This window comes from Oxyura jamaicensis, chromosome 2, assembly GCF_011077185.1.
Source record: "Oxyura jamaicensis isolate SHBP4307 breed ruddy duck chromosome 2, BPBGC_Ojam_1.0, whole genome shotgun sequence".
NCBI classification, from domain to species: Eukaryota; Metazoa; Chordata; class Aves; order Anseriformes; family Anatidae; genus Oxyura; species Oxyura jamaicensis.
Window position 1 is genome coordinate 15,704,335 of NC_048894.1, and position 22,579 is coordinate 15,726,913.

Here is a 22,579-nt window from a genome sequence, read left to right on the forward strand (position 1 = left end):
AAGTGCAACCAGAAGTGATCAGACATGGCCTGAAGAGAGCACCTGAGGCTTGGGGTCAGGATATCCCCGGGTCCTCTGCATCATTTTCTCTGCCCAGAGCCAACCAGAGCATTGTTGTTCTTGAATTTCTGACACTTTGGTGCTGTTGGGCACCTTTCTAGGCACTGGGGACTCAGACCCAGCTGGAATTACAGACTGCCCAGTGATTGCCTTGGCACAGCCTGACTGTGGCATTCCTAGGGGCTGGATAAAAAAATTGTTTTGTGTGGGATAAAAGTGAAGGAGGGGACAGGAGAGAGGGTCCATTTCTGCAGGGAAGAAGAATTTATGAGTTTCATGTTTGATTGCTAACCACCTATATCCTAGCCTCTCAGTGGTGCAGTTCCCCACATGGAGTAGTTTTCATCATAGTCTTTGGGAAGAAGATCGCTGTCCTCAGATGGTGATCAATACCCTTCCAAAACTAACCTAAAAGACAATTTAAGTATTTGACAAAAGAAAATGCCAGCCTTCCCTTTTCCTTACTTTTCCTCCACTGCTCTGAGTGAACACTTTCAACTTCTCTTTTCAAATCTCACAGCCTACAGCACGCAGTAATAGCTCATTCATTATTCAAGTAACTGCTTCTGTAACTGGGTTAATAATAGTCCTCATAGCTAAGTACAGTACTCTACCTGGTATAGTTAAAGTTCCCACAGAGCTTTTGTTTTCCTCAGTTTGCAGTAATGTTCCCAATAAAGCCATTTACAAAAACAACTGTGCCACAGTAGCTTGTGGATAACACCCGGTGAATTATTATAACAAGATTTGTTAAAACTGTGGAGAACGTTTGAAGTATAATAGTCACCTGTAAACGATCTTTTATTAAAAAAATATCGAAAGCCCTCAGTTCAATTTATGTGTCTTTCCCCACAGTAGTCAGTTCCAAAAGCTGACCAGGCTACAGTGATATCTGAAGGCAGGGATTAAAAAGCTGGAAAATTTTTGCTTCACACAAAGTAGAAGCTGAGGTACTGATGGAAGCCCATATTTAAAAAGGGAGCTAAGAATAATTTTTGAATCAAGTACTTCAGCACATAGAAAACTGAGAAAATCGTAAGCACAAGAATCCTTATAATTTGATAGAAAAATATCAGCATATACAGAAGTAAATTATGCTTCTTCTAAACTAGAATTCTCCAAATTAAAAAAAAAAAAAAAAAAAAAAAGAAAAAAAGAAAAGTGCATTAGGGCAAGATGATGGATATAATTTATTTAAAGTGTTGAAAAGCTTTCAATAGGATTCTGCCCATGAGACTACGTGAGAAGTCTGGTAACAAGAAGGTGAGGTAGAGTCTTGTCCTGGATTAACTGCTGAAGAGACAGGCTGGCAGTGGGAATAAATGTCTGAAGCCTGAAGTTGAAAAATATTAGGAGTGAAGTGCCCTAAGGAAGTCTATAAGGACTATTTTGTATCAATCCGTGTGCAGGTGACTATGTTTTACATATATTGCAGCAATTTCCTGGTTATTCTGTGGATCTGTTTAGGATCTGTTTACAACTAAGAGGAAGCAAGTAAAGACTTTCAGATAAGGAATATGCAAATTTTGCCTTTTTTTTTAAGAGTTTTTTTTTTTTTTTTGAGATTTTTAGAATTATTTCCTATGTCTCAGGACTGTGATCATAGTTTCAGTGGATTCATTTAAGCGCTGCATTTACTAATAATGCTAAGAATTAGATGAACAATGAAATGTCAAAGTATGCTGCTGATAAAAGCTTGATCAGAAAAGGAAAAGCTGCAAAGGATTGTCTGAAACACCAGGCAACTCTAATACCACCGGTGGTTGTCCTAACATGATGGCAGATGAACTTGAAATAAAAGGTAATGCATTTGAAAGAAATAATTTAAACTACTCTGACACACTGATGGCTTCTGAATTAACTGTAATCTCTGGGGAAAAGAGCCGAGCATTATTGTGAGCAGCTCAGTGAAGATACTAAGCAGCAGCAGAAAATGTGCCTGAGATGCTGAAGAGGAGAGACACGCTAAGAAGAGAACAAGAGTGCACCCACCCTGGTGCGCAGAGGCGGCTGCGTGTGTAGCCACACGTGCACTTCTCAGCCGTGGTGCTGCACGTGGCTTCGGGTGCTGCTCGTAAAATGTGAGCGTGACAAAAGGGTATTTGAATTATTCACCTCTCCCGAGTGGGTAGATGAGATGAGGACGATGAAATTGGTCACTTGCATCTAGGAGCCCGCCAGTCTCGCTGGCAGTGCACCAGGAGCTGGGAGCCTGGAAAGATTTGGGTTGGCATAAGGGGTGTCTGAGCACTCAGACTCTTCATTAGCATTGGCCCCGTTTCCCCTTTTCAGGATATTTCCAACTGCTTCTGCCAAAGTTTCCCCCTCTGTCATTTTCCAACCAGGGTCATGGCCTATCTCGCCTCTCCTATTTATTAATTACTGCCATATTTATGGTCTGGACTCATAAACCCGTACGTGAAGTGGTGTCAGCCAGGCCTCATAAAGGAGCCATGCAAGGAAGGGCTGAGGGACGAAGCTGCAGGAGAGTGGTGCCGGCGAGGAGCAAGGAGCGGAGAGGAGGCAGGAGAGCACAACTGCATGGGAGTGCCCGTCCAGGCTGGGTCAGCCTCTCAGACAGCCTCTCCTCAGCAAAGTTTTCCTCTGTCTCCAGGTCTGTGGTGCACCAGCATCCCTGACGCATCGCTTTACAGCTTTTAAGATGAATAGAGGAAGCTTGTAACTCTGTGGTTTTGTTGCAGTCTCTCTGGCTTCGACGCAACAAGATAACCTCCACACAAACTGCAGCATGGTTATCTTTGCAACCAGAAGGGCTAAACACTTCATTAGCTTTTTAAATGAAAGCTTAGGTTTCTGGAGAAGGCAGTCAAATCTGCAGGAAGGACCTAATTCCTCCCACATTTCCATGAGCACAAGGGATCAACATCTTAGCAAGTCAGACACTCCTGTTCCGCCTGTCCCAGCAAACAAGGAAAAGGGGACGCCTGCATTTAAAAGGCAGCGCATTTAAAGCAGATAAAGAGAATCATGAATAAGCAAGGTAGAGCAAACCTGTAGAATTGGGTGATGAAAGTTACCAGTGGCTGCAAATGGCATTGAGAGTAAAAATGTTTTCCCTTGGAAGCAGCACAGTTCTGGCCTGGCCCAGGGGTTTGGGCTTAGGTTGAGCTGGGGGGCACCAGGAGTTAAACTCCACTGTGTGACCCTCCTCATTTATTAGGAACCTTATCCCAGTTTTGGTTGCTGTGGTATTTACCAATGGTGGTAATACTGTGTGACAATCAAAGTTTTCATTAAAAGAGGGAAGTAAATTGTTTGTTTTCATACCTGTTGAAAGAAGCTTGAAAATCTGACTCCTGAAGTCTCAAAAAAAGGCAAAGAGAAAATACCTAATGAAAACTATGTGTGTTTGGTTTTGGTAGATCTTGATATGTGAGTGGTTAGTGTTGGCAATACTGAGAAAAGCTCCTGCAGCTGATGGGAGCTGCAAGGAGAGTGTTTCATTGGGCACGAGGAGGCACAAATAGGTGATCCCAGCAAGGTGGTGAGACTGAGAAAAAGGAGGGAAGGGATAGGAAAGAGAAAATAGCTCTACGTGTCCCTGCTCCAAAATTCTCTGAAGAAGGCAGTGAGGAGTCTCTGGAAGAAGCTCAAATAACCCAGCAGACAACCAGGGAAGATGGATATCACAAAAACCTCAAGAAGGAGGGTTCAGTCCTGCAGAAGAGCAGGCAAAGGATTCAGCACACTGGATTATTTCATGTTTGGAATGTGTGCTCATGTGGAGAGCATTGACTCCTTGAATTAGTGGGACAGCTAGAATATCCAAATAGCAGGAAGAAAATAGTAATTGTCCAAGTTATCATGATACGAACGTTATTCTGTGAAGGTTGTGTGCTCTTCTCTTCCAGAATTGCCACACAGGAAACAACAATGCACAGTTTTTCATTGCTAGTTTAAGTGATGGGGGCTGCCAGAGACTGTGTTAGGTTAGGGGGACCTGTGTTCCCATGTGTCATTAACAACAGTGTCTGAGACCTCTGAAATCTGAAACGTCGTAACACAGGACCTGGATGTGTCCTGTCCCACTAAATCAAGTGAGGACCAAGGGGAAAATCCTGCCTTTCTCCTGGAAGTTCCTTAGCAAAAATGATGAGGAATTGAAATAGGACCCCATTTTGAAGCATAACTCAGATAAAGCACTGTAATTGAAGCTGAGTCAATGGGAAATGTCACGCTGGCTTTCATAAGGCAAGCCATGCACCTGCCTCTATACTGCTATACCCTGTCAGAAGATACAGTGGTGGAGTCTGATAATGAGCCAACATCACACAGACACATTGCTGCTGGATGTGCTGCACAAGGTGTCAGCATCCTGCCAGGCTTATTCCCTGAATAGGCATGGCTGATGTTTCCAGGAGCTGTAAGACATCTCGGAGACTCGCCAACGGGGAGCAGAACCAATGCTGCCAGTAGCAGGATGGGACAGTGCCAAATTAGTACAGAAGTTCCTGTATGTGCCAAATAGCTTTCTAATTACATTGCGATCAGCAAAACAAAACTGTGTCTCTTTAAAAACATATGTCTGTATTCACAGTGGGTCGTCAATGCAGAAGGGAAATTTAGAGGAAAAATGGCAGACAAGAAGGGCTTGTTTGTTTCCAGACAAAGCAGGGCTTCCAGGGCCTGCGTCCGTGGGGCTGACCCCTCCACACCGGGGAGAGAAAAAGAGAGGAGAAAGAGAAGCTGGGATCTAGCTCAGCTTAGAAAGGGATGGGACTAATTTGGGGTATGGACACATGCTGAAATACAGGTGACTCAGGCAGGTACCTTCACCCTTTACATAAAACAAAAACTTTTAGGATTTTGTTCAGCTGCTTGTACGTTGAATAGCATCAACGCGGCACTGGCCCAATGGGCCAAGTCCTCTTTGTGCTTTCGATTACTGTGTCGTTTTCTTCCCAAATGAATGCAGAACATATTTCTAAGAGTTGGGTTGCAGCAGACCAAACTTGAACGAGCTGGTCCAAATTACAAGGATGCATCTGATCCTCATTAAAGAGAGGATGCAAAAGCTTTTGGAACAGATAGTGGACTCCTAGGAGTACATCATGGAGGAATTTACAAAGAATGAAAAGTGATTCATGTCACTGCAGAAATAATTACTCAAATATGAGTTAAGTACAATTTCATCTGGATCCTTTGCACTTTCTCAGACCTTCCCTGAGCTCCTCTAACTGGTAACATAGCCACCATGAAACAGAGCGAGGATGAGAGGGATGTGCACATGGGCTTAAACATCTGCCTCTTATCCGGGCCATTACCCTTGGGGCCATTTGCATGTTGTATCTAACACAAAACAAAACAAAACAAAAAACAGAAGAGGAGAAAATGTGAAGGTATTGAACATACTGTTGACTTGGTGGGTGGCTGTACTGCTTTTGACTCGGGGAAGTTGAGGCACAGTGAGCTATGGTGCTCATCTGTGTTTCAGGAGCTACATTAGCTCTCTTCCAGACTCCTGGAAGTCCCACCAAGGCAGAACATCTTTCTCTGCTTTCAGAGCCACATAAACTTGTATAGGACAGGCCTAGCTGGAGCTGTGACATGGTCAGGGATGCACAGGTGTTGATGTGCCCCTGCGGGTTTCAGAGAAGAACTGGCCAGCCAGGTTACAGCACATGGGCACCCCCCTGACATGGCCATGCAGTCTTCCTCTGTGAATATGAGTCCTTCAAGAACCAGCAGTACCTAGCTCTGCCAGAGCTTCAGCTGCCTCCCATTTCACTTGAAGCAGCCTGGCCCTCTCCTCATGTAAAGTGATTACACCGCTCCCTCCCCAGAACCTCACTCAAAGCAGGGCTGTTTGCCCCAAGATGCAGAGACACTGCCCTTATGGAGAGGTGTCCAACATGCAAATGAGGAATGCACAATCGTGGTTTCTGTTAAGATAAAACAATAGGTATATGTTTAGAAATCGTACTAATAAATGTACTATGGCCATTGCTATTCCCGGGCACACAGGGTTTGAGCAGGACTGCTGGGATGCAGGAACCATTTCCTGTACCCAACACAAGAGTTTTGTTCTCAGCATGCCCTTCTGCAAGGCACCCATGTAAGTCCAGCACCTTGCAGCACATCCATACTTACAAAGTAGCAGACAGTTTATTTCACTGTATTTACTTTTTTGTGGTTTTTGTCAAATTTATCCCTAACAGCTAGTATGAACCCACAGTCAAAACGACGGGTCCTCCATAATTAGGGAGGCCTAATTCAGCAGGCCACTGCTCAGTCCCCAGACCCAACGTGTACTGCTCTGACAACTTATTTTCTTTGAGATTTCAGGCATTCCAATATTTCGGGCCATTTATTGTAGAAGTCTCCTGGCTTCTGTTGGAGAAAAAAAAAAAATAATAATAAAAAAAAAATAAAAAATTTACTTCAAGAGGAGGTAGTCCCTTATGAGATACATCCAGCTGGCCACAGCGGGGGCCAGCCTTGTCATCTTTACAAGCAGGATACGTTCACATGCCAAAGTCAGCAGAAACAAAATAGATGACACATCCACAGTCTGAAGGTTTGTATTCCCAACAAACCCAAGCAGAAATAAGACAGGATGGGGAGCCAGGTCCAAATCAAGCATTTAGTTCAAACATTTACATGACTGAGATCAAACTCTCAGATTATGGATTTAATCCATAAAATGTGTAGGAAGGGAGGAACTGCCTGCGAATTGTCTCTCAGACATGTCTGGGGACTATTTGTGACATCTGTTGTACAAGCTTGGGTTTGTAAAACCCACATGCAAAACAGTGGGTTTAGACCAAACTGCTGATGTCTGAGATTTTCACTCTGCATGACAGGACTCACTGCCAGCTCTCTGGCAGTGTCTGTGGCTGAGGCTCTTTTTCCTCTCGTCCCACACACCTAGAGCTGATGGTTACATGTGCTCCCTCTTGCTCTTGATACTTTGGGAGACATATATTAAGGGGAGACTTATACTCATAGAATCCTATAAAAATTAAGGTTGGAAAAGACCTTCAAGATCATCTGGTCCAACCATCACCCTACTACCAATGTCACCCACTAAACCATGTCCCTAAGAGCAAACTTTCCCTGAACACCCCTAGGGACAGTGACTCAACCACTTCCCTGGGCAACCTGTCCCAGTGCCTGACTGCTCTTCCTGAGCAGAAATGTCTCCTAATTTTTTTAATTGTTGAAGAGTAGTGCTCTTTGTTCAATTCTTTAACTGTTGAAGAGTAGGGGCATAACGTTTCCATTTTTCCACTCACCAGCGACATCACCCGAATGCCAGGAGTTTTCAGCTCGAATGGAGGGAGGCTTGCCAGTTCCCTCAGGACCCTGGGATCCATGTCATCAGGTCCCATAGACCTGTACCTCTTTAGATTCATCAGGTGGTCTCCAACCTGCTCTTCACTTCCAGTGGGTGGGACTTTGATCCCCCAGGCTCCAACTATGGGTTCAGGGAAATGAAAGACTTGGGAAGCCTGTCCACCAGTGCAGATGGAGGCAAAGAAGTTGCTGAGTACCTCAGCCTTCTCCATGTCTGTTGTTACCAATTACTCAGATATAGAAACTCACTCCTAATATAAGAAATTAGCCACCTACAATCACTCACACACTACTATTTTCACCCCTCAGTCTATTTTCACAAGTGTTAAAGAAAGGCACACGGTGGCCCTCGGGGTCTCCTCCTGTCACCCCAGCGCAGCAGCCCGAAGGAAGCTGGGTTCTCTCTTGTGCTCTTCTTCAAGGCTCTGTGCAGAAGGGATGCCACCACTCGCACAAGGGCTGGCAGATGGGAAAGAAGCACTCATGCAACCCCTGAGAATCGGCAAGAGTTGTTTATTGCCGGGACATCCTGCAACGCTGTCAGTGCTCTTGGATGTAAGAGAGCAATGACATGCTGCGGTAGTCCCAGGTCTGTTCTGGTGGAGATGGATCCACTTCCATTTGTTCCTCCACATCTTCTGGCGGGTTCATCTCCATGGGCTCCACAGTGTTTGGTGGAAGGATAAGCCAGTCTTTGCCCGGGACTGCCAACATGGGATGCCTTCCATCTGGAATGTTTTCAGGCCAGGGTGCTGAACCAGGTGGTCGTCCAGTTCCACCCCCAGGTCCCATGCCACCCTCAGCTTGATTTTCATGCATGGGTTCAAGGCTGCCGCCTGTTTTACGGCTATGCCTGGGTCCCACACTGTGTTCCCAACTATGGACACGCCTCTGCTCCCCACGGCTGTCTGCCTGATGCACCTGACTTTGCCCCACGCCACTGTTACGCCTATGGCAAGGCCCAGGCCCTCTGTCACTGGGTGTTTGAGGGGGCGGCCTGTTCCCTGTGTTGTGGCGGTGCCAGTGGTACCGCCTGTATGTGTCTGTGGGCTGCGCGCCAGAGGTCTCTCGAGCACTGGTGGCTGTCCTTGCACACCAAGGAGGGCCGCTTCTCGCCTTGCTGCCTCTAGTCATCTTCCTGCCACGTACCTCTAGTCATCTTCCTGGCTGTCAGAGGAGCTAGTCACTGGGCGAGTGGGGGACCAGCTGCAGGGGGCCTGCTTTATAGGGCCTGGGGCAAAGGCAGGGCAGTGGTGGCCACTGTGACCTCAGCAAGCCTCTGTGATGGAGTGGCTAAAGGCAGCTAGGTTGGGAGCAGCCTGGAAGATGCCATCACGTGGAAGAAGGAGGAAGGAGTTTGGGAAGCTGAGGGCCCCGTTCTGTCTTTTGCTTGTCCCTGAATTAAGTTTTCAGCTTGAGGTGATTTAAGTATTCCTGTTCAAAAAATCTGACATCAGTTGTGCACATGAGGTTACTGGAAGGTTATAGCTTTCTCCTGCGGGCTCATTCAGTTTGGAGTAGTTTTGTTAGGATGATCTTTTGCTGCTGCAATCTGGGGACACTTTTATCTCAACCTTATTCTTAGGATTTAGTGTCCCCCGTCCCACTCAGAAAGCAGAAGACAATTGTAGCTCAATAGCACTTTGCAGAACACGCTCCCAGGACCTGCTGGTGAAATTGCTGCAGAGCCCCAAGTCACCTTCTCTGTCTTCTCCTGGGTGTCTGTGATTAGGATCGTGAGCTGGTCCCTCACAGGCAATTTCAGAATTTCTACTGAGCTTTCTTGCAGCTTTGTGGATTGAAGCCTGGAGCAATGAAAAGAGAAGCAGGGCAGTTCCCAACCCTCCCTCCTGCTCCATGACATCCCCAGGGTGTGAACCTGCACAGTGCTGGAAGGGGAGAGCTGTTTTCACTGGTGACTTTCTCTTTTACCATGCAATTTGTTTTGAGAAGGCACCAGTGTCAGCAGCTCTACATCTCTGAGACAGAAAGTGCCAGATCTGGCCCTAAAATGGACATCTGTGCAGATCTGGCACTTCGGCTCTGAATTCAGCGGGGCTTCTGCATGCTCAGTAAAATGCAGCAAAAGCCAGGATATCTTAGCCCAGGCAATTTTTGGTGTCTGTCTCATTTCAAAGTTGGCTAGCTGTGGGTTGATATCTTTAGAGCAGTTATGCATCTTTGGAAAATCTTGAATGATATAAAAGTCTAGAGGTTAAAAAAAAAACATTATACTGCTGCTGTTGGGAGAATGGAGTAAGGCTTCTAGCACCTCTCATGAAAAGTAGGTCTGTGAAATACTGGTAGAGACAGCTGTCTTGTCATGCAAACTCATGGAAAGCAAGGAGACTGGAAGCTGGGAGGTGCAGAGCTCCATGAGCTTCATTGCTTGGAAATAAAAATACATGATTAAAGGGATCTATTTTATATGTCTTTGACATGTTGAGCTCCTCTTTTTTCTGTGCTTACTATTTTTTTATCCTTCACTGCATATACTCCAAGTATTTGTTAACACTCCTTCCTTTGGATCAGTTATCAATAACTTCTCTGAATTGCCACAAGATTTGTGCATTCCTCCTTGACTTGACAGAGCTCCAAGACACCATCCCACAGATAACTTGCCATGCAACATGTGGCTGTGTATGTATAAATGCATACACAGTGTATGTGGTATCCTTTATCAAGGCAGGACTGAATATATTAGAGCCATTTGGCATCAGCTTGAGCTTGGCCAACAGATGTTTTTTGCATTTCATCCTTTTCTTCCAGTTTAAAAATAAATGCAGCTGATTGTGAATTGAGTGAAGAATGAATTCTCCCGTGCCCATCTCACACCAAACTGCTTTCTGTCACTCTCCCTCCCCCCTTCCCAATCCTCTGAAAGCTTCCCTGGGCTTCACAGCAGAGCGGAGCAGCCAGCTCCAGTGTCTGCGCCGTGGTTGCCCAGAGCCATGCGGGTCAGCTCTGAGCTGCAAGCCCTGGCTCTGCTGAGCTGCATGGAGCCAGCTCAGCTGGCTCAGGCCTGGGATGCAGCTTATCTGCCAACGGAGAAGCCACCCATGGATAATGGAAAGTAGCAATGGAACGTGTTACAAAACTCCTATTGACTTCATGGGAGCTGGCCGGCAGACACCACTGTGCGCTTAGACCAGGGAAGTAATCTGGGACACTAAATTAATCTCAGCAGTCCTAGCTTCAGGGGTTCTTGAAGCTATTTTGTGAAGTTTTGGGTTGCATGGATTTGTTCCCTATTAAATTCAGCAGGATGGAGCCAAGCTTCTCTCAAACTGCTGAGCTATGCTTTGTTTGGGGATTTTCAGAAAAATAGACAAAGCCACAGAGTTTTGTCTGACTCCCACCTGGAAGCAGAAATTGTTTCATGTCTGCTGAAAGGTTTGTGACTCTACAAACTTGAGTCAAACTTGGCTCCATATCGGTGTCCACCTGGCTTCATGTCTCATTGCAGAAGATCCTCCCAGCTGTAGCTCAGGGGTAGAACAAGACAAGCATCATGTATGAGCTGGACCACCCGCAATATCAGTTGAGTCAAAATGTGAAAATAATAGCCATAATCATAGGGAATAGTGGAAATTCTGTTTTCCTCTTTATCTGTGAAATTCAGGGATGAAAGGGTAGTGTGTCAATATGAAGGAGGGGATGTGTATTTACTCATTTCACTTTTTACAGTTAAAAAATGGGCCCAGGCTAAGCACCTCTAGGGAAGATCAGATCTGTCTCCAGACCCCTCTTGGTGTTCCATTTTCCAGTGTCAGTAGAACCGAAAACAATGTCCTTCTTTTAAACTGCCAGCCGTGGTGCTGTGAGAAGCAGCTCTGTGGTGAGCAAGAGAAGAGGGAGGAAGTCTCGTGAGTCACTGTGGATGATCATGCCGCCTGGGGAGGAAGTGGATGAATGAATGCCCTCTTTATAGAGGTGCCTGTGCACGGGGGAACACGGCTTCCCCTCTGTGGGTGCAGGAGCAGTCTGCCGCAGCGTTAGCTGGGCTGCTCCTCGAGAGCTGCCCCTCACCTCCTTCCTGCCTGCCCACACAAACCCCTCACCTGGGATGACCCTCTAGACTTGCAGGGAATACGGACTGGGGAAAAGATGCTGCTCTCCCTCTAAGCTGCCTGCTTCCTAAGGACAGCATGGCCAGACCCTTCAAGCTGGTGCTGCTGTATAACCCAGGTGGGATGCTCCCAGAACAGCATCAAGCCACCCAAGATAATTCTGCTTTGGAGCTGCAGCTTGATGCAGCCCTACCTGTGAGAACCACTGAAGGTGACAGCACTTGTGCCATGCAGAATGGTCTCTGTATCACTGCCGCTTGTGTCAGCACTGGGGAAGCCAGCCCATGAGGTCAGGGTCTGCCTTCCTCAGCCCCAACTCATATGTTGGCATTGCCCACCTGGAGACCACCTGGAGTTTCCGGGAGCCTTCTGGCGTCCTGGAGCACAGCGAGTTAGTGACTTGACAAAGAAACAACAGATTGGCTATTCCTGGTTTGTATTTTTACTGGCACTAGGAGTTCTGTGAGAGGTCATGCTTTCTAAGGGACCGAGGAGTGAAGGACGTGCTCACATATTGTCACTGATACCAGTGGGAGAGAGCCACCAGAAGGGTCCTCACTCACCACACAGCAGCCCTGTAATCGGTAGAGGAAACAAAATGCACTCTGCTTGAAACTCCTGTTTGCTTTCTCTTGAGAACTAGCAGTAAGGCAAGGCAAGGATCCCTGTCTGTCAGGTCTGCTTTTTGCTCAGCACAGGAAAAAGTTCTATTGCCTGTAGAATTCAGTATAGCTTTCTGATTGCTCTCCTTACAGTACCCTTCTCCCTTCCTACTTTCTCAGCTGCTGTTAGAATGGTGCTGCTGCTCAGATGTGCACAGCACTGCACACAGAGCTGCTTCTTATTAGCTTGAAAATATCCAGAACTGTCGCTTCAACAGGCATGGGGCTTTGTAGCTTTTTGCAAGCCGAGAGACTTTCTTTTCCCTGCAAAATTTCCCACACCCGCTGCTCAGTGGCTTCCCCTCCGTATTCCCATGCCCGTGAGTCACTTCCCAGCTACCTTCTGCCTACGCAGAGCCGAGGTGCCGACGGCTTTGCTGTGATGTTGAGCATGAAACCAAAGGGATTTGCTGAATCAAAACTGTGTTCAAGCATTTCCTTTTTGTTGACCTTTTTAAAGATTTCCCGTCTCTTTTTCTTTTCCTCCCTCACTTTTTGTAATGATTCATCACATCTACAAATCAGCTTGGTCTGCAGAGTCTGTGTTTGTTTTCCATTGATGGCCAGGCCAGAGAGGTGCTTTCAAATAGACTCTTTTCTCTCTTGGAGAGTCCAATGCCAGCTGGGGACCAGAGGACTGTTGAGGGGAAGTCAGGGAAGGAACTCGTTTGCTTAGGGCTACAAAGAAGTTATCAAAAGTTGAGGTTTGTGAAGTCGGTGTTCTTAAATGGAGGATCCAAAACCACTGTGACAATAAGGTCACTAAGGCCCAAGCTTGAACACTTTGGTGCATCAGCATTAATTAATTTGGACCAGGAACCAACTTTCAAAGCAAATCTCCCAGTTGTTCCCACTGACTGTGCTTTGTTCTGAATTGCAGAGCAGCCCTGGAAGAGATGAATCCAATGCCTTTCAGATTAAACACATGCTTGAAAACATGCTCCAGGAGCCCACCTGGTGCACTCCAGCCACAGACTGTTACTTAGTCCATGCCACGCTTCAGATAGCACGTCATTTCCATGGGGCAGCTGCTGAGGGGCTCAATTTTAAGCTTAGCATAGGGAAAAATCAAACGTTCAACATGAACTAAGAAAAAACAGCCACTTCTCCACTATGCACCATACATAGAAAACCTAATAATGTTTGGGAAGAAAGATCATCTGTTGTCTACCGTTGTGTTTAGAAAAAACAAAGTAAAATTGCAAGATACCACTCATATGAGAAAGTTACTGTTACAGAGATGTCTAAAAGATGCCAAATTTATTGCATATGAAGCCCTCTTAGATATCACAGAACTCCATTTGTCTTTGCACATATATATATATAATTTTATATTTGATATATATAATATATATGTAATACACAGATAATATGCATTTCAGATATATATATATAATAAAAGAGCCTCCCTATGTATGTCGTTATTTTTAACACAGTCAACCTATTCTTTACTCCCTCTCATCTCTGTAAGGGATTACACAGATCCTTTAACGTGTTGTTTTGGTCCCAGTCCTTCCTTTGTATATAGAAACTCTGTAAAATTACTGATGTGTAACCTGAAAGCAAATAAATCTTGATATCTGAAACATAAACTTTGCTGCTTCTGCTGTAACTTGCTCCACAGGATACAAGGATAGTGAAAAGCAGTTATAGTTGTAAAAGCTTAATTATTGTTTAGTAATTACTGGCTGAAATAAATTAAATGTCAAGTGCGTCTGTAGTAAAAAATGACATCATGTATGATATAATTAAATACACAGAGCTATGTTTAAATAGCTGTAAGTGTCTGGCAAGCCAAATCAACCAAAAATTCAAAGACAATATTGACACTTTGCCCTTACATCACACTGTCATGAATAAAAGTTTGTCACAGAAATCATGTAAGTCTTAATTATGATATTTTTGGTAGATTAGGGTTTATTTTGATTTTTTATGATTATTTATTTTTTAATTCTATGGTAATAAAAGTCAATGAGAATGTTATATTGAACAGTTGGCATATTCAGGGGAAAGTAAAAATGAGTCTATCAATGTGTAGTATCACCTGGTTTTATATATATAATATAATATATATATATATATTCTGATGCCATTTGCCTAAAAACTCCGAGAGGAGCTGCCCAAATACGTACTGTGACTGCTACCAAATTTTGCGTATTCAGTGGTATCGACCACATGCAATCACAACAAACTGTCTTAAACTGGTTGTTCTGGTGTCAGCACAACACGAAAATGTTCTTGCAGACTGACCAAGCTCTACAAAAATCTGCAGCAGAAGAGGAATATCCATTGGTTCCTAGGACAAGTCTGATGGTTAGCTGAGGCTTCTCCCTTGCTCCAGGTCCAGAGAATCTTGGCGTTGATCTCACTGACAGCTTTAAGCCTAGATTTGGGAAAATTAAAAAATTACATGACATATGTAATACTTAAAGATCTGCGTAATAACTCCACTAGTTGGTAACACAAATATTAATTAACTTTTACTAGCCATCAATACTTTTAGTTTTTCCTATTGGGCACTTCCACCCTGTTGGGGATGCTGAAGCCCGGCCACCCAGCACTTTGGCAGAACCCCGCTGCCGCCGCGTCCCGCAGCACTCGGGCAGCGCGCTCGCCCCGGCCTGTGCGGCCTTTGTTCCTTTGTTCTCCGTGGCCCCAGCTTCCCCGTCAGGGTGAGTGTCTGTGCAGCTTGGTCATGGTGGCTTTTATTTTTTTATTTTTTTCTTTTTTTTTTCTTTTTACTTGCTCACCTGCAGACTCTGTTCATATTGTTTTATGGTACTTTAGACAACGGGTTTTAACAGCTAAACATAAAAGCCACTGAGAGCATAAACAGGAAACTTGTGTTTAGGTGGGAGTGCCTAGGAATTTTATACTGCTGACCACAGAGGCCATGGGAGAAAGGAAATAGGAAAAACACTGTAAATACCTGGGTGACTAATGACTTGTGCTGCTCATCTGGCTCCTCAGCACACGAAAAGTTCAGCGTCTTCCTGGCAAAACAGCACATAGCGAGCAAGATTTCTCTCCGTGCCCCTCTGCTGCCTGTCTCCCTGCTCCGTGCCTGCTGCAGTGTACAGAAAGGGCCTCGTTTCTACCAAGCTGCAGCGTGAAATGGTCAAACAAACCTTCAATAAATGGTCACCCAGCCCTCCAGGCTGTCCGTGCCGATGGCGGAGGGAGGGCGTGCAAAGCGCAAGGGTGCTCGCCCACTCCTTGCATTCAGGCCGCCTAAGAGGATTTAGATGAAAGTAACCAAATTTGCGCTCCCTTGTTTTGTGGCAAGGCAGCAGCTGGGGTCTGGGGGTAGCGAGCGCCTTTGTCAGGCGCTTGGCCGCGGGCTCCCTGAAGGATTGCCATTGTTCCTGAGGGGCCTCCGTGGGGCCGCTCCCGCTCCCTCTCCCTTTTATCGCCGGTCGCACGGCTTGCGAGAGGTTTTGTCTTCTGCTGATTGCAGCAGATTTTGCGACCGGCATCTCCCATGCGGCAGCGACGGGGCGGGATTTCCAAGTGGGCCATCTGCGCAGGGGGGACCGGTGGCTTGGGGCGTCATGGTGGTGTCCCGGCGAGTCCCCTCTGAGGCCTGCGCTGCCTGGCGCGACCGCGACATCTGGTCACCTCCGCTCGGCGCGATGGGTCTGGTTTCACCCGATACCGAGGCGGCTTTCTCACATGAAAACTCACAGCCGGCAGAGGAGGGCTGAGGGCTGGCGACGATGCTGCCCAGGGGCCAGGTTTTGGGGTCTGAGGAGGGGCACAGACGCAGTGCCCTGCAGCTGGGCAGGCCCGAAGGGTTCGTGCCGTGGCAGGGCAGGGTGCTGTGTGATGGGGGAGCTGGTCTGGGCCCCCTGCGCCATCCTGGCTGCCTCTGCCTCCCACAGCAGAAAACCATAGGCTGCTTTTATCAATCTCCAGTACAAAACCAGTAATCCCCAGGTTGTACTGGTGTGCCCTGACTGCTTAAGCAAACCACCGGCATGGGGGATATGGGTCCTGATGCAGAAACTTGCTGAAATCGAGCGTGTTACTGAATAGGGGCGGGATTTCTCTCATGAAAAGTTAAGCACATCTGAAAGCATTTCTCTGAATCCAGGCTACAGTTCCATCCATAATGAATTTCTTCTTTAATTGCTGAAGGGATAGGATAAGCAATCTTTGGCAGGAAGCCGGGGAGGAGAGCTTTATTATGTCAAGGCATGATCATTTCTAGACTGTGTAAACACTATATTTTCATTGATACAGGTACATATATAACATGTTTGTATCTACATTCTATACAGATTAAGGTATAGGTAGAATTAACTCAGCCTATAACATGGTTACCTTTTCCTGTGCAGTTATAAAAATATATCGGGAAGGTTGCTGCAATCCCAGAACAGGAGGCCAAACACCTGCTACTGTATTTCTTTATTTTTCCATGAATATTACTGTGACAAAAGATTCCAGGCTCTCTAAAGTCTCTAAAGGAGAAAGAGTACAGAGCATACTGCAATACAAGCTGACCAGCGCAATGTTCCCGTGCGATCCAAGGAGAGCCACTCTGATCCTGGGTTCTCCTCAAGTAGGGCATTACTAGAAGCAACCAAACAACATCACTGCTGTCAAGGGAAAAAGCTAAACGCTCTTCAGGTAGGTGCAAAACTACATCGTTAAGTGACAGCCCCAAAGCAGAAGTCTCCAACAGACCTAGCTGTAGCAGTATGGCAGTTTTGAAATTTTAGCTCCCCTCTATCCCTTACACAATGCACAGCCTGGGTGGGTACCTTGCTTTCCTCATAATATATCACAGTGCTGGGGCACCAGCAAAGAAAGCATGGCAGCACCTGCACAGGCCTGCAGGAGACATGCTGCATGGCTGATTCGGGGTGGGCATGACATCCCTCCTTCCACTCAGCTGGGTACCTAAGCCAGATGAATGCCACGTCTCACACATGGTCTCTGAAGCTGTGTCCAGAAGAGCATCGTGGTCAAAGCACTTCTCAGGGTTTTTCTTGTAAATCCCTTCTCCTGCATAATACTGAAAAGGGGCTTGAACCCAAGGCTCTCCTCTGTTAAATACCCAAGCTGCTGAGCCACGAATTTCAGGGATTCTTTTTGAAACTCTTCCACTTTGTATAAAGTGATTAAATATTCATGGGAACAGGGACTAGAAGCAGGCCTCTTGGATGAACACCCCCACCCCAAGCCGCAGATCCCTTTTCACTCCAATCCTCTGAATATTTAATTAGTTCGTACAAAGCAGAGCAGTTTCAGCAGGGAAGGCTGAGAGAAACCCAGGCAGTGAGACCCACTGATTAAGGTACTCAGCAGAAGGACTTGATCCCAGGGCCCTGCTCCAAAGCAGGCAGAGGAAGGATTTAAGCATTCATCACAGCACGGCTGCTAGCGTGTTAGCTATTCACAGCGGAGGATGTGACACTTCCTTTCTCTTCTCTCCCCCACCCGGTCTTTTATGCTGGTTCGATGTGGTTTAACCACCTTAGAGTCCAGTAGGAAGACAGGATGAGGAATGCTTCGTTTGTGTCCTGAAAACTGTACAAAATGAATGAATGAAAATTTGATGAGAAGTTTTTTCACCCATTCAAGCACTTCTCTTAATAATTCAGATGTTTGATTTTCTTCGTATGCAGTAAGGATTAATGCAGTTTTGGGATGAAATAGAAACTTTAGTTTTCAGAAAAGAAAAAACCCTCAGATTTTAAAACAAAAATACCAGAGGAATACTGCTCAGTGAGCTGCTATCATCCTGATTCCCTTAACTGGTGACCGTCACAGGCTTTGCACTGAAATTTCAGGATATAGGGATTTTTGCAGCCAACCTCTAATAAACAAAGTTCACAGTGGAAATGCTGACAGGCTGTGATCAAAGCAGTACCCTCAGGTGTTGCTGTGATACGTCGCTTGCTTACTGAAACAGAGCAGTTCAAACGGCCTGGCTGTATTTAATTGGGATATACAGTATTTCCAACTCACACAGCTCAACACCAAGGAGGGTTTCTGTTAGATCTTTCACTCTGCTATTGTTCTGCTATTTGGTCAGAAAAAAAGAAAGACATTTAAGACACCAAATTCTGGTGTTTCACCTGGAATGAAGATTCTAGGACAATCCATAGCAGAGACTTAAGCTTTATAGGAGGCTGCCCTGTGAGCACTCATCCTCTGCTTGGACTCAGAAGACCATCTGCACCTCCTCACATGTATGGAGCAATTCTTCTCCAGTGTTGGCTGAATATCTTTACTTCAGTCACATCAATTGGATATGTAAAAAAGTGACACTAATAGTATGCTCTAATGAAATTTTGGCTTCTTGAAAGTAATACAACATTCAGTATAGTACCAGATCCTGGCTCCCAGCCTTAGTCTTCTTAATGGAACAGTCCTGACACTCCCACGATCACCTCACTCCCTTTGTTTTTGGCCAATGAATTCCATTCACAACCAGTTTTTGCTGCTTCTTTCTCACACCATTTTTTTTTTTTCCTCCATCTCAGTCAAGTTTTTGCATCTTTTCCAGTTTCTCTGAATAATTCCTTATTTACCCTGCCCAGATGCCAGCAAGGACGTTACTGGAAGTGCTGCTTTGAGAGTAAGCACCCATCCCCTACTTCTACCCGGAGCAACCATTACTGGAGCAATCGCCTTTTTTTGCCTTTAGCTTTAGTATGTTCAGCCCATGGTGAAGATGGTCACATTAGCTTGGTCCCAGGCAGGAGCTGTGAGGGGACAGAGCACGTGCCCTCACTCTTTGGGGATGATCAGCATCTTCTCTGCTGGCTCCAGAAGCCCTGAGAAACCTGCATATGCTCCTGAAAGATGGGATGTATGGAGATGTTTGTTGCTCAAATAAAAATGTCTCTACTGAGCATAGGAAAATGGTGGTTTTATTTCACAAGTTTCTGACTTGGCTTAAATAAGATAGTCTTCTACAGGAAAACAAGAGGCATCTCACAACTGAAGACATCCCTTTGCCTCCACTCCAGCATTTAGAGTCACTGCTACAAAACCGCAGGAAATTAGATTTTTTCTGAAAAGCAGTTTGTTAGCTTTTTTTTCTAATAGGAACTAAACAAAACATTTTCTTGATTCCAGTTCTCAGAATCTGGTAAAGAGTTTTGACTAAAATTTTTCCAAAAATCCAGCCCTAGGCACACACCTGGAATATAAAATTTCATCCACAAATGTTAAAGTTTGGCAATGTCTGAAAATGTGGTTTTATAATAGGAAATATTGGGCAAACTTCATATTATGCTGTATTAGCTCCGCCTATTAAAAATATTTCCTTATGTGAAACAAATAATTTTATACAACCCACTATTTGCAGATGTAGTCACCATTTCCTCGTGTGCAATAGCTCAGTAATTCTGACCTTTTCAAAATTACCAAGTACAACAAGACAACATTAATAGAATAATCCAATGATGAATTTATTTTTTAAAGAAAAGCTTGCTTTGAATTGTGATGAAGAATAATGCATCTCTAAATCTATTAATTTCCATTTAATTACATGGATATTAGTTAAAAACAGCTGAACCGACTTTTTTTTTTTATTATTTATTTTTTAATTGTGAAAATTCTCTCCCAGGCTGAACTGTTCTGTGCCAAGTTTCAGTGCCGAGCACATTTTTACGGTCTAGTTATAAACCCTAGAAAAACAACGTTTATAGGAAATGTTGACACAACCTTAACTAAAGTGGTGCTAGCTGACACCTCTATATTTTCAATTTGGGGATTTCTACTGGGAAAATATAAACGCTAATGCAGTAAAGGAAGCCAACTATAATAAAACCCTCATAGTCTTCCTGTTCACCCCATGAAGACCTACTTCAAAAAGCACCAACTCAGACTGGAGATGCGTTGAAGTTAACTGCATTCCTCTGAGGGTACTAAAAATTACCTGCAGGTAGTTCACCCTTACAGTTATTTGCAAGACTGCATTTTGGTCAAAGCCATGTGAATATCCATTTAAAAAAGTCCTGAAAAGAAAATGAGAATTTGGATAAGCTTAAAAAAAGGTGCAAGTCCATTTATATTCCTCCTAGCACAGTGTAAAAAGAGGAATATAGACTATAGATTCTAGTGAAACAAATGTAAGTACACACAGGGGACAAGTACAGGGAAGGAAAGTGAAAAGCCAAATTAGCTTTCTTACCTGTATCTTGTTAGTCTAGCTCACCTAAAATGAATTAATAAAGAAGGGCTATGGCCTCTGCTTACCTTCTTTTCAAAGCTGTTTGCATGCAGCCATGAACCACGTAAGATAAAGATGATTTTTCAGGACACCTTCTGAGATCTGAAAGTCTTGGGTAGCTGAACCTGCCTCAAAAATGAAAACCAGTCATGTTAGCGATATCCTGGAAATTATATATAGTGATAGTGTTGGAGGGATGGTGTTAAAAGGGTGGTAAAATAATCTCAGAACCTAAACGTGAAGTTCAGAATGAAAAACAAGTTATACTGTTTAAGGATAAAATGTGCTAAAACGTCATTTTCTTTGAGGAGATGACTGGCTCTGTTGATGAAGGGAGTGCAACTGATGTCATTTAGCTGGATTTGTAGCATGATTTTGAAGATTTTCTCCCATAGCATACTTGTAGTCAAACTGGGGAGAGAGACAAATGGGCTATGAGGAAACCCATCAAGTTCATCAGAAAGAGATGGAAGTCCTGCACTGGGGCTGAAATAACTCCATGCAGCAAGACAGATTGGATTCAACTGGGTAGGTGGTGGCTTGGCAGGGAAGGAGCTGGCATCCCTGGTGAACAACACACTGAACAAGCATCGGCAGTGTGCCCGTCTGCAAACGGGGTTGCATTTGGAAGAGTAAAGCCATCAGGTCGAAAGAATTGACTATTCCCCTCTACTTGGCCCTAGTGGGACCTTGTGTGAAATAAAGTGTCCAGTGTGAGATGGTGGTGCTCTGGTCTGCTGGGTTTCAGATGCCATTCAGATTCCTTCTTTAGACAAACTGAGTGCTGGTCATACATAACCTTCACCTCTCCCAAGGCGAACACTAAAAACTTATATGCAAAGCCAGAATGAATCATCCCAGTAAACAAATGCAAAACAAATGCAAAACGTATTGACCCCTTCTTAGATCTTGCAGTGACCTCCCCGTGTATAGCTGTAACCCTCTCTATTTCATGCAGTTAACAATCTGGAGTGCTTTGATTCAGTGAGGCACTTGCTGCTTTTACCATTACTTTCGTGTTAGGTCTAATTGTCTATTAAGAAGGTGATTTGGGTTACACCCCAATTAAAGTCAGACATATCTAACCTGCTGTGGCTCCCGAAAGACCTTTCACTAAGATATCTCTATGAGCTTTGGATGATTTTTTTTTTAACCTTACTAACATTTCAGCCTTGCTGGCAGCAATTTATATAGTTTCTGCCCGCTGCCTCCTTCTTCTTCTGTTTTCCCCAAAAGGTTTCACAAGATATCACAGTAACCTTGGCAAAAATGTGCAGTAATCTTTAAGGTTAATGCTAAACTTCTGTAGCACATTATTTTAAGGTTTAAAGGAAAGACAGTAAGTTTCAGTATGTACCTGTCAGTACTAAATGATTGTTCATTTCCTGTGAATTGGGAATAAAGTAATAACATACATCTGGCGAGCTAAGACGTTGCTTATTTCTTTTTCTTCTCTGAGCCGTATCCTTTACCAGCTGTGAGACATCACCATGCGGAATCTCCAAATACCTTTGAGGAAAATTAAAACAAAGGAACAGAGGGCTGGAAGGGACCCCCTGTGTCTCCGAGCCCAGTCCCCCGCTAGCCCCAGGCCACATCACACAATGCCTTTCATCAGTTGTTCGCTCTCTGTCTTACAGCCCCTTCTGTGCCTCCATACCTGCATTGGAAGTCCTGCATTGATTACTCAACTGGCTAGAAAATGGCCTTTCAGCTTCCAGTCAAAACACATCCATGGGCAGCTTATGCCCATTTGTTCTTGTGCCAACGATGTACTTTATCTTCAAAAGATCTTTTCCTTCCTTATGTTTAGCCTCTTGATGCATTTACAGAGAGCATTGAAATTCCATATCAACTTTTGTTTTGCCACACCAGAGAAGTCAGGCTCTTCTGATCTCCTTGTGCGCAGCATTTCCATTCCCCACCACAGAGTACCTGTGTGCTGCAGTTGTTCCCAGGTCTTCTTTGAACCAGAGGGCTCATGCTGGATATGGTATTCCAGATAAGGTCTCACCAACCTGTTTTGTTAGTTGCTAATCATTTTCTCATGTGAATCATTCCAGAAGACACGCTAAAAGGATATACATCACCAAATGTACTAACTACATTGAGAAAAATCCAATTACAAACCTATTTCCCTTTTTTAATGTAATATTTCTTAATGTTAGATGCTTGTGGGCTTTCCAAGATGGTAGAGTTCTGAGGATGGATACCGAAGCACACATTAAAGCCTAGACCAGGAGGCTAAGGCATGAAAACAGCCATGGGAATGCAGTGACCAG

General features: G+C 44.8%; 1 long non-coding RNA gene across 1 annotated transcript; it reads right to left on the reverse strand.

Annotated features, from left to right (window-relative positions):
* Positions 1-13,350: 13,350 nt before the first annotated feature.
* Positions 13,351-15,765, reverse strand: LOC118162255. The gene is made up of 2 exons (XR_004748357.1): positions 15,039-15,765; positions 13,351-14,492 (listed from the first exon to the last, which is right to left on the reverse strand). It is a non-coding gene; the product is annotated as an uncharacterized LOC118162255 (long non-coding RNA).
* Between the last annotated feature and the right edge of the window lie 6,814 nt (positions 15,766-22,579).